The following is a 12,115-nucleotide window of genomic DNA, read 5'->3' as shown; positions in this document are numbered from 1 at the left end:
ACCTGAATTTCATGATCAGATTATTTTTGTTTATTCTCTATTGGTTGAAGTGGTTACAGGTGTGCTTTCTCCCAGCCCTTTTAGTGCATGCTCACATCATCAAGGCATGATTCAAATACAAGCCCACGTCTGCTATGCACTGAAACGTATACATCTCACATACATAGTGAAGGGGTTAATGAGTCGCAGGATTTACAATTATACCTGCTAATTGTAGTCTCCTCCGCTTTAACAGGTGAGAAAATACCACATTGAGAGGTCATTTATCTTGAGGTAAACAACAAAAGATTATTTATTGCAATATGTAAATGTTTTGCAGCAGAAAAATAAATCAGAAATGCAATACTTATCTTTCACTGGTAATGTAAATCCAAAATAACAATGCATTTCAAAATTCTTAATGTTCTTTATCAGAGTCCTTTACATGGGTGATTTGCTGTTTGGAGTTGCATTTCACCACAGTGATGCTGAATTTAGGAAACAGTCTTTACAAAGTGATTAGGATGATTCATAGACATCCCATATGTCTTTCTAAAACCCTGCTGGATTTATCAGATCCTGAGAGGGCTCTGGATATAAAACTGTTAATCAAAGCAGTTCAAAGATGATGACCCGAATTTAATGAACCCCCCCACAACCCCCAGGGGAGTGGGCTGGAAGGCAGAGGGGGTGGTGGATGGTGAAATCGGGTAGGATGGTAGGGGTGCCGTGTCTGTCGCCTACTTGTACCCGCTGTTTTTTTACCAGCAGCGGGTGAGGTGGCAGGTCTCCTTCCTGCCCTTAGGCCAATTGAGGCCCCGAAGTGGACAATTATTGGCCACTTGTGGGCTTCTTACTGCTGCCGCTGATATTTTACTAGCAACTCAGCATGCTAGGAGGTCGCGCAGTAATACCTGGCAGCCGCTTTGAGGGCTTGGTGAGGAGGGTGGGGGTGGATGTCCACCTAATCAGGCATCCTGTGCCCCACAGAGGGTGACCCCCAGCAGCATGGGCAGCCCCGCTGGAACACCCACCCCGTGCTCTCCATCGACACCCCCCCAACCCCTCGCCAGGACCTGGCCGATTGGCCTGGTAAGCCTCGACCCCACTTACCTGTTCCAAGGCTGGTGTCCATGGTGCCTCTTCTCGCTGGGTGCATTCCCAGCAGTGGCCACTGCTCCCCCAGGATGTTGATAGTGGGGGATTCAGCTATCGTAACGCCATTGACTATCAAGGGGAGATGGTTAGATTCTCTCTTCTTGGAAATGGTCATTGCCTGGCACTTGTGTGATGTGAATGTTACTTGCGACTTATCAGCCCAAGCCTGGAGAGTAGCAAGGGCACAGAATGAACTCTGGGTGTGGGAACTTCAATATTCACCATGAAGAGTAGCTTAATAGCACCACAAGCTGGACGAGTTCTGAAGTATATAGCTGCTATACTGGGCCTGAAGCAGGCAGTGAGAGAAACAACATGAGGGAAAAACATACTTGACTCCATCCTCACCAACCTACCTGTTACAGTTGCATCTGTCTATGACAGTATTGGTAGGAATGATCACTGCATGTCTCTTGTGGAGACAAAGTTCTGTCTTCACACTGAAGACACCTTCCATTGTGTTGTATGACACTACCATCATGTTAAATGGGATAGGTTCAGAACAGATCTAGCAGCTCAAACTGCACATCCATGAGGTGCTTGGGCCATCAGCAGCAGCAGCAGAATTGTATTCCACCACAGTCTGTACTTTATGGCCTGGCATATCCCTCACTTAACCATTACCATCAAGGCAGGGAACCAACTCTGGTTCAATGAAGAGTGCAGGAGAGCATTCCAGGAGCAGCACCAGGCATACCTAAAGATAAGGTGCCAACATGGTGAAATTACAACACTGGACTACATCCATGCTAAATAGTGGAAGTGCATGCTATTAACAGAGCTAAGCAATCCCACAATCAATGGATAAGATCACAGCTCTGCAGTCCTGCACATCCAGTCATGAATTATGGTGGACAATTAAATAGATAATGGGAAGAAGGGGCTCAATGAACATTGCCATCCTCAATGATGGCAGAGCCCAGCACATCAGTGCAACAGACAAGGCTGAAGCATTTGCAATTACCTTCAGCGAGTAGAGCCAAGTGGATGGTCCATCTTGGTCTCTTCCCGAGGTCTCAACATCACAGATGCCAGAGTTCAGCCAATTTGATTCACTCCACGTGAAATGACTGAGTACACTGGTTACAGCAAAGACTATCAGCCCAGATAATAACCTAGCTGTATCGCTGAAGACATACGCTCTGGAACTAGCCATACTTCTAACCAAACTGTTCCAGTACAGCCACAACTTTGACACATACCTGACAAAAGTGAAAAATTGCCCAGGTATCTCTGTCCCTCCACCACAGGGCACAGTAGTAGCAGTGAATACCATCTATCAGATACACTGCAGCAATTCGCTAAGGCTCCTTCAACAGCACCTTCCAAACCCCCAACTTCTACCATCTACAAGAATAAGGGCAACACGCGCGTGGGAACACCATCACCTACTAGTTCCCCTCAAAGCTACACACCATCCTGACTTGGAACTATATCACCGTTCCTTCGCTGTTGTTGGGTCAAAATCCTGGAAATCTCTCCCTAATAGCACTGTGGGTGTACTTACACCACAAAGACTATAGAGATTCATGAAGGCAGATGATCACCACTTTCTCAAGGGCAATCATGGATGGGCAATAAATGCTGACCTAGCCAGTGAAGCTCACATCCCATGAACAAATAAATAAAAATTCATAACCTACTTGGCCATCTAGAGGTTCATATAGGAGAAAATTTTGATTGCAATTTAACTGATTGCACTGATTTTTATTTAAGAGGAAGCTAGATAAATACATAAGAGAGAAAGAATAAGGGGATGTGATGATGAGGTGAGATGAAGTAGGTTGGGAGGAGGCATGTATGGAGATAAACACCAACATGAACCTGTTGGGCTGAATAGCTTGTTTCTGTGCTATAAATGCTAAGTAAAAGGCGGTGACTTCAGACCATATATTGTATTTACTCTACCCGAGAGACTTTCAAGGGCAAAGGATAATGGAAATCTTCTCAGAAGCATCTGTGTTGTATATTGGCAGGTATCTCCAAATTAGATGCAAAAGTCAGGAATATATCATATAGCGTATTTCACATCATTCATGGCTAGTGATTCTGGGCACAATACTAGCGACGTGTTGGAGATTTAAAGCACATAGGTATGCAACCAATCGCAGTGCAATTAAATGATGGAAAAAAGATGAAAACATTTTAAGATTTTGTGCCCAACCACAGATACTGGCTATGCCAAACTGAGCAGAAGCCTGAGGATTTTTGCAGCTATCTTTCAAGTTCTGCTCCTGTTTTGTCTTTATGTTGTTTCTGGTTCCCAGATGTTGGAAAGAATCACACTTGAAACTTGGAAAAGGCTGGAGTCAGTCTTGTTTATTGCAGCACCATGCTTTGTGTTGTAGAACCTGATTCCACTGGTTCTTGTGTTACATTTAATATGACTCCCCAGTGCAGCCATGAATGTGGCCCCCTAGTAGAAAACTTACACATAACAACTAGTTTCTAGCTACAACAAAAACAAGAAATGCTGGAATCACTCAGCAGGTCTGGCAGCATCTGTGGAAAGAGAAGCAGAGTTAACGTTTCGGGTCAGTGACCCTTCTTCGGAACTAATTAGCTAATTAGTTCCTAACACGTTACAGATAATGTAACAATATATACATATATATAACAGCTCCAAACATTTTTTTTGCATAGAACTAGATAGAACTTACAACATTGTAACAGGTCATTTGGTCTAACTGGTCGACAGTGGTGTTTATGCTCCACATGAGCCTTCTCCCATCTAACTTCATCTCATCCTATCTGCATATCCTTCTATTCCTTTATTTCTCATGTGTTTATATAGCTTCCCCTTAAATCCTTCTATGCCGGTTGCCTCAATTACTCCATGTGGTAGCTAGTTCCGCACACTAACCAGTCTGGAAGGGAGAGTAATCCAGGGTTCTTTCAAGGAATGGCTGCAGTTAGAGGAAGGGCAGCTCCCAAGTTTAGTAATGCCTCCCTGGAGGTGTTCCTCCAGTTGGCAAGGGCATGGTGGAAGGTGCTTTTCCCACTTGACGGGAGGAAGAGGCCAGCAAACATCACCAAGAAGGCGTGGCTGGAAGGTGTAGACAAGGTCAGCACCACAGGGTGGCCGCACGGACATGATTGCAGTGCCACAAGCGATTCAATGACCTGGCAAGGTGAGTGAACCCTGTTATACTAAGCTCGCAGCCCTGGATATCACAAAAGGCACTAATGAAATATGAAAAATGATTGACAACCCAGGCATCAGGCATGACGAGGTGCCAGCCTTCACAGCTAGATACATAGTAGCCTCACAGTGGAGGCCCGGGTCAGTTAGTGTGATTACTGCAGTGCCAATTCTAAAAGGTGCAGGACTCACAGTGGCTGGACCTTGAAACTTGCACAGAATAACCAGCACAGCTGGGCTATGAGAGACAAGTGATGCTGTTTATGCCTGTATTTTCATTCTAGCGCACCCTCCACCAGTGCAGATACTTGCACGTCGGTGGACATTGGTGCACAGTTAAAAAGGGTGGCACCAACTAGAACCAAGGCACAGAAACATGCCAGCAGCTAATGGAGGCCGTGACAGCTGTGGCCATTCCCCATCGGAGGACTGAGGAAGGGCCACAGCGGTGCTCAGCTGTAAGCAGATGGTAAGCCTCAGGAATCATCATCAAAGTGGCAGATGCTGGAACAGCAGCATGAGATGTGTAGAGATCTGTTGGAGTTCCCCGAGGCTGTTCACATCCATGCATGGACAATGAATACGCCATGTCTCTGGCTTATGAGCAGTTGGCCTTCTCCATTGAGAGAGTGGTGACCTCATGGAGAGCCACATGCAGCATACCATACAGTGGACACAGGGGGTACGTGCTGATCTGTATAATAATCACTTCATCCATGAGCTCTGTGGAGTAATGTGTGGGCCTGAGTGCACGGACCACTCACCAGGGGCTCAAACACTCCAGGGACACAGGGAAAAACAGGCGGGTCTTGAAAGGGTGGAGCACTCCTAGCGTTGACAGCAACTCCTCGGCCACTTTGATGGTGACACCAACATTTCATGAAGCTGCAATGACAGAGGCAGCTCCTGCACAGATGCAGGTGGCCACCCCCCAGGTGCCGGGGCCCTCAAGGACTCATCCACCCAGAGGTCAAACACCGCGGCCATCTAAAGCACTGGAGCAGAAAGGCAAAGAGCCTGCTTCCACTTCAGCTGCATGTGCCGGGACAGCACAACGTAGGAGCACCTGCAAGTGTTTGCATAAAACCACCTAGTTGCACTTGGGTCTCACCAGGTGATGGGTGACTGTTTATTGTGTAATGGCAAAGATTTTGATCAATGTTTTAAAAGAAAGTTGATGTTTTGCTTCAGCTAAGGTCTCGCTTGTTAATTTCTGCACCATTGGGCCATCACCAGCTGAGAAGAAGGTAAGAAGGTCTGCACTGCATGTGGGCAATGGTGAGTGTAAGCCTTGCTGTCCTGTCATGATAGGACAACTGAGATGGTATGGGCGTTCAAGGAAAGGACAACAAGGATGTGTCAGGGAGATCACTGAGGCATATACGTAGGTGTTTAAGGTTAGCTCAGGAGAAACATGCTCGTATGTGTGATTTGCATGTCTCCCTGTTGGCATTGCCGCCTTAGGTGTATTCCATACTTTTCTTGGTCTGGACCTCCCTCCATATCCTGCCCCTCAGAGGAGGAGGAGGACGGATGTGCACACTCAAGGAGATCCCCATTATCCAAGGCTACTCTTCTCTAGAGCACCAGGTTGTGCTGAGCACAGCATACCAGAACGATACATGGGACCCTTGATGGTATCTACCTCAGAGCTCTGCCAGATCTATCTAGGCACTGGAATCTCATTTTCAGCAGGTTTATGGCCTGCTCAACGTTTTCCATTGTGGTCGCGTGGCTCTGGTTATAGGTGTTCTCTGCCTCTGTGTTGGGGTGTCACACAGGTGTAAGAAGCCATATCTTTGGAGTGTAGTCCTTTTCACCCAGTATCCAATGTGGTTGACTCTTAAATGCCCTCTGAAATGGCCTGGCAAGCCACTCAGTTCAAGGCAATTAGGGATGGGCAACAAATGCGAGCCTAGACAACGATGCCCACATCCCACAAAAGAATAAAACAAAAAAAATCCATCCATGGAGTCGTTTGGGTGGCCTGAAAAGCTAAGGCACCTGGGACTGTCTCAGAATGTAAGAGTTGTGACAGCTTCCCGGCATTCTTGCATTTGTGGCGGTCGCATACTAGCTGTACATTCAGCAATTGGAAACCCTTCCTGTTGATCAAGGCTTCTGACTGGTCTGCAGGAGCTTGATGGCCACATGCGTGCAATAGATTACCCCCTGCACCTGGGGGAATTCAGTATGACCCTGAATCCAACCACCCTTTCAGCCTGACTGGCTTGATCTGTGCAGTCGTATGTATTGGCCTGCCCTCTGTTACAGGGCACCTGTCTGATGCAGCGATGGGCTGCTGACTGGGAGATCCCACAGATGATCCCTGGAATGATTCTGAGGCGTAAAAGTTGAGGGCCACAGTGACTCTCACTGCCCACAGGCAATGGAAAGACGCCACATTTCAGTGGCCTCAAATCCTCCTCCAGCATTGAGCACAGCTCCAACATCACCTGCCCGGACAGATACAGTCTGCGTAGATACTGATGCTCCAACATCTCCATGTAGCAGAATCTTTGCCGGTAGACCCTATTGGCAGGGTAGTGCCTTTTGCGACCATGAGCCTGCAATCATAGCCATCTCTGTCCTCCTTGTCCACATCCCCTTTCAGTCTCATGAGCCTGCCTCTACTCTGGGTGTTGCAGCCCTGCCCCCTTTGCCTGTACCTGTCTCTGTCTCTCTCATTCATCTCCTCACTGGGGTAGTCAAAATCTGAGTGCATGAGACCCCTTGATAATTGCTGCACTCAGGTCTGAAAGCCTCTCAATCCCAGGGCAGGAGTTGCACTCTGGAGAAACCTGCCCCATAATCTGCCTCCGATGTGTGCATCCACTTGGCAGTTCTCCAGCTTCTCCCTCCCGTGCTTTAATGCCTTTCCCCCTTCCTGTGTTAAAATGTTAATGCTCTCAATGGCTACCACCTCCAGCTGTCCCTCACCTGCTACTGAGCTCTTGCCTCCTTATAGCTGGGGAACCGCTGAAACTCCGTGGATCCCATGCGCCCTCGGTAAAATGTAAATGGCATCTCAAAATAGCCGTCAGTTGGCTTCTTACAGGCTTAATTGCCTGCCTGCCACTCTTGACCCCGCTGCCTGACCGCCTTCAGAACAATTGTCTCACGGCAGGAACACATTGAGGTCCAATGCGTCCTTCTGTCATTTTGCCGGCACCCTGCCTCCAATCCTGTTGCCCTGAGGCTGGTAAAATCCAGCCCCATTACTTGGTCAGGAAAGTTTAAAGCCGGAATTTTTTGCATGGTGGATGGGAGCCGTCTACTGTCCGAGAAGATGATGGCGATGCAGCCTCCGCCGGGCCTGGGGATCCAGTCCAGATTTTATGGTCCCCAGGCCCTTAATTCATTTTAGATGGGACTTCCACCTCATTGAGGCAGGGAGTCCTGCCTAATGGAGCTGCCGGCCAATCAGCGGGCCGGAAGCTCTTAGTCCCAGTAGTGTCACTGGGAGCAGTGGCCAATGCTGGGACTGCAACCCAGCTTCATGATCAAGATGATGGAGAGGACAGAAAAGAGGTACGTTTTTGGGGCCTCGCCAAGGGTGATCAGTCAGGCCCCGGCAAGGCAAGAAGGATCGACTGGGGGGACAGTGGTTGGGGGGGGGGGAGTGTGCTGGGCGTTGGGGGTGGTTGGGGCATCGGGGGCAGCCCTCCGTCGGGCACAGGGTGCCTCATCAGGAGGGCCCCCACCCCAGGCTGGCAGAAAGCTGCCTACTTTTTACAGGTGGCTTTTCTCAGGCCTGGGCTGCCTGCCTACCGACAGTGAAATCCCTTTGGCGGCAGGCGGAGGCCCTTAGGTGGCCGTGAATTGGCCACTTAAGGGCCTTGATTGGCCTGGGGCGGGCGGGTTGCTTCCTGCCGCCACCGTCCTGCGTAAAAAGACGGCGGAGGGGGCAGCGGGTCAGGAAAGGCCCCCCAGCCTCCCACTCCATTTTATGAACTCCCCCCCCACCCCGCTCTTTGGTGGGGAGGGGGGGGTGTAAAATTCTGGCCTAATTCATTTTTTTGCCACATAGAGTTGTCAGATGACTGTGTTCTTCCACTGACCTCTGTCATTAGGCATTGTCCTTGTAGCTGAGTGAGCATGTGGATCTATACTCAAAGATCTATTTTGTGAAAAATAGTAGAAAAAATATTCAGAATAAAATACATTTTTAAAAAATGAAACAAATACCGCTCAATGTTGTATTATTACAGCCCTGTGAAAGACTCTGCGACATCTTTCCACAACAACAACTACTTGCATTTATATTGCGCCTTCAATGCAATAAAATGTTCCAAGGCAAAATTTGGCACCGAGCCACATAAGGAGATATTAGGGCAGATCACTAATAGCTCAGATAAAGAGGTAGGTTTTAGAGAACATCTTAAAGCAGGAAAGAGAAGTAGCGAGACAGGACGGTTTAGGGAAGGAATTCCAGAGCTTAGGGTCTTGGTAGCTGAAATGCATTAAAAGTACTCAATAAATGCACATTGTTGTGGTTGTTCTTTAGTATTTTATCGACTTCAGAATAGTGTACTCAGGAATGTTGCTTAATTCATAAACTGGCAAGTGGGTCTGCCGCACTGACAGTGAACACCTCACATCCTGCTGGTGTATGAGTCAGACCAGATAATATCAACAGAAATGGTACACAGACAGAGTTGAAGATGAATAAATGCGTGAATCTCATACTGAGAAGGATAATGTTGTTCCAGTGCATTGACAAGCTGCCCAAATCTGGTGATAGGTGGCCTCTATCCCTGCATGTTTCCTAATCTCACTTGAGACCATCTGTGGCCTGGCACGGAAGAAAGAAGTGATGCTTTACTGTATGGACAAGGGGAACTCGACCACTTAAGCTGCTGACATTGATCATACACACCATTTCCCTATCAAGGGGGCAGGCACAGGACCTGCTTTTAGGTTTCTGCCAATACCATTCATGTGCCAAGGTATTTATGGGGCTCCTGGATGAACTACCCTTCAATTTCTTTCCATGTCTTCTTGGGCTTCTTGTGGCCTGACAGTAAGGCTGAAGACAGATGTTTGCCACATAAAATCTTCATGTGGCTGAAGTACAAAGCATTAAAAAATGATACTTGTAAATTAACATTGTGATGAAGTAGGAGACCTGAGATTACCTAAACTCACGAATTTCAGTAAACAAGCCTGGATGAGACTAGAATTAAAGTGGAAGCTGAAAAGATTTCTTAACACAGAAGGTGGTTAGAGCGTGGAATTCTTTATCAAAATCCATCGCTGAAGCAGATTCCATAAGATCTTTAAAAAGAGAATTCGTTTTTATTTGAAAAAGAGTGCAATTACGGGGTGAGCAAGAGATTGGCATTAGGCGAGATGGCTCCTGTGGAGAAAAGCACTGGGACAGACGGAATGGCCTGTTTCTGTGCTGTGTCGATGATTCTAGGTGCACTTTCAAGGCACAAATAGATTCCTGGGGTGGAATTTAGTGAGTCCATCGTGGGTCCTGGCGGTAGACCCGGGAGTAGGCGACATCGCCACTTGTCACATATGTGGCAGGCTGACCGTGATTATGTGGCAATGAATGGATGGAAAAGCACAGCATAACCCTGCTTTAATTTGTTCAAGATTATCAACCATTTACATTGCCCTTCAATGATGGAGATAAAAGACACCAGGACAAATCTTACAATTAGCACTTCTGTCATGGAGTCTCACTCGATGAGCTGACAGACCTGAATTGGACACAGTGGGCAATGCTCCCAGATAATGGCCCTTGTCCTGCTTGATTTTACAATCATTACATGGAATAGATGAAATACCAGAGGGCCATGAATGTTGCAGGCTGACCTCTGTGCTTGTTAATTGAATCAGTCATCCTGGCAGGTGATGGTCAGCAGCAGGAGCACGAGTTCAAAAAATGTACCCCTTTTATTTGGTGTGCCTCACACAGATTATGGATAGGGCAGTGCAGCAAGTGAACATCATTCAAACAACAAGTCATTTATAGGATTTTTCATTACTCTATATTCATGCTGTCCTGTAACTCAATAACAGAAAAGAAAACACTTGAAGAGCAGATGGAGTGATATAAAGTGTATGACTTAATAATTAGCTGACAATCACATATTTAGTACAAAGATCAAACAATCCACTTTTCTTCTGAAGAATCAATTATGCAGAATGTAGACTTAAAAAAGGCAGAGCAAACCCTCCTGCTGGGTTACTTTGAGCAGACACTTTACAAAGGACCTTTTTAAAAAAAATTCTCTGACATCGATGTAAAATGCCATATTGTTGAGCTACAATTCAACTAAGACAGTTTCGCAGTGAGCTGTATCCGTTGGGGTCTGATAGTAAATCAAGGCTGTGCTCTGGTGTGAAAGAAATGCCACTTTTAATTGAAGCAAGTACAAAGAGTACTGTTTGTAAAACTATTGTGCTGCCAAGGATCGCCAACAGAACTGTAAAATCTATCATTTAGAACATGGCATGCGAGGCACAGCTCCAAGTAGTAATTGGGATGCCTGGTAAAGAATGACAGTGAATACCATTTCAGATATTTGAGCTGGAATGCTCAAAGGTGTGTAGTGTTGTTTAATATATGCAGGGAATTTGATGGCAGGAATTTGGTGCTTTTCTCTTTCATGAATTGCTTGAACATTTGTTTTGGGCTGGTCAAACTGAGCCTCCAACATGAAGGTTAATTTTCCAATGGCATAAACACCTTCCATGGCCTTACACCCAACATGAATGGAGCAGAAAACCAGGCCCCTGACCTCACACTGTGCTCTTTTGGTGTCAGATTTTCCAAAACTCTTGGACCTCACTTTGCCCACACGCAGCGCTTGATTTCAAAGTGAACCATATGTAAATTAGGTCCGTTGCTGGTTTCAGTGGAATAGATTGTAAGAGCCCACCACTGATCTCAGCGACGAGCTCAAAAAATGGCAGCCTGCCCGTGCGGGCCGCACGCCAATGAGCCCCTGCAATCTCCCACGCAGCAGCTCAGTTAAATAGCCGGGGCGGCCCACCCCTGCAATCACATGGAGAGGGCAAGCTGTCCATCACTGACAATGGCATCAGCTGCCTGTGCCCAGGCGCTGGTGCGCTTTTTAAATTTTTAAAGAAGTAACCCCCCAAAATTAAATAAACACATTTATAACGCTGTCCAACCCCAGTTGTCATCGGCTACAGCTAGCAGTCCATAGTGCATACAAGCATCAGGGAAACGACAACTGCTATGCTTTCTCAGGCTAGCAGCCTCAACACTTCTCCTGTGGAAAGGAGCCATCAGGTGGACAGAGCACACACCTTTCATGGCAAAATTGTCTCATGTGCAAGAAGTCATGCAATGGAAATCATGGGGGCATCAAGGATTTTCACATAAACCACATAGCCTCGGTGAAGAGAGAGTTGTACTCAATTAATGGTCTGGAGGCATTTGGTCACAAAAATTCTATACATCTCAATGGCTGTTATCTAGGAAAGAAGCCAAGATACCATCAGTCAACACTTGCACTTATATATTGGCGCACCAGGTAGAATAACCCTAATAAGCTTTTAGAATATATATCCAAATTTTAATTACCATTCTTCAATGGCTATACAGGGTCAGGTCTGGAATATGAGGGGCATTAACTCCTTAACTGTACATCAGAAGAGATAAGAAATATAGTAAATCAATCAAGAAGCTATGAGGGGAAGCAATGGTGTGTATAGGCTTTTGTTACGGATGTACTGGGATGACATAAGGCTTCAATGCTACAGAGAACTAATGGGCATTCACGTGTGGAATGTCCGGAGTGTAGTGAGTAACCTAAGACATCAAAGGTTAGCACAGCAAGTGATAACAGCCAA

Source organism: Heterodontus francisci, chromosome 9 (assembly GCF_036365525.1).
Source record: "Heterodontus francisci isolate sHetFra1 chromosome 9, sHetFra1.hap1, whole genome shotgun sequence".
Classification (NCBI taxonomy): Eukaryota; Metazoa; Chordata; class Chondrichthyes; order Heterodontiformes; family Heterodontidae; genus Heterodontus; species Heterodontus francisci.
The sequence above is the reverse complement of the archived record's forward strand: the minus strand, read 5'-3'. Positions refer to the sequence as shown.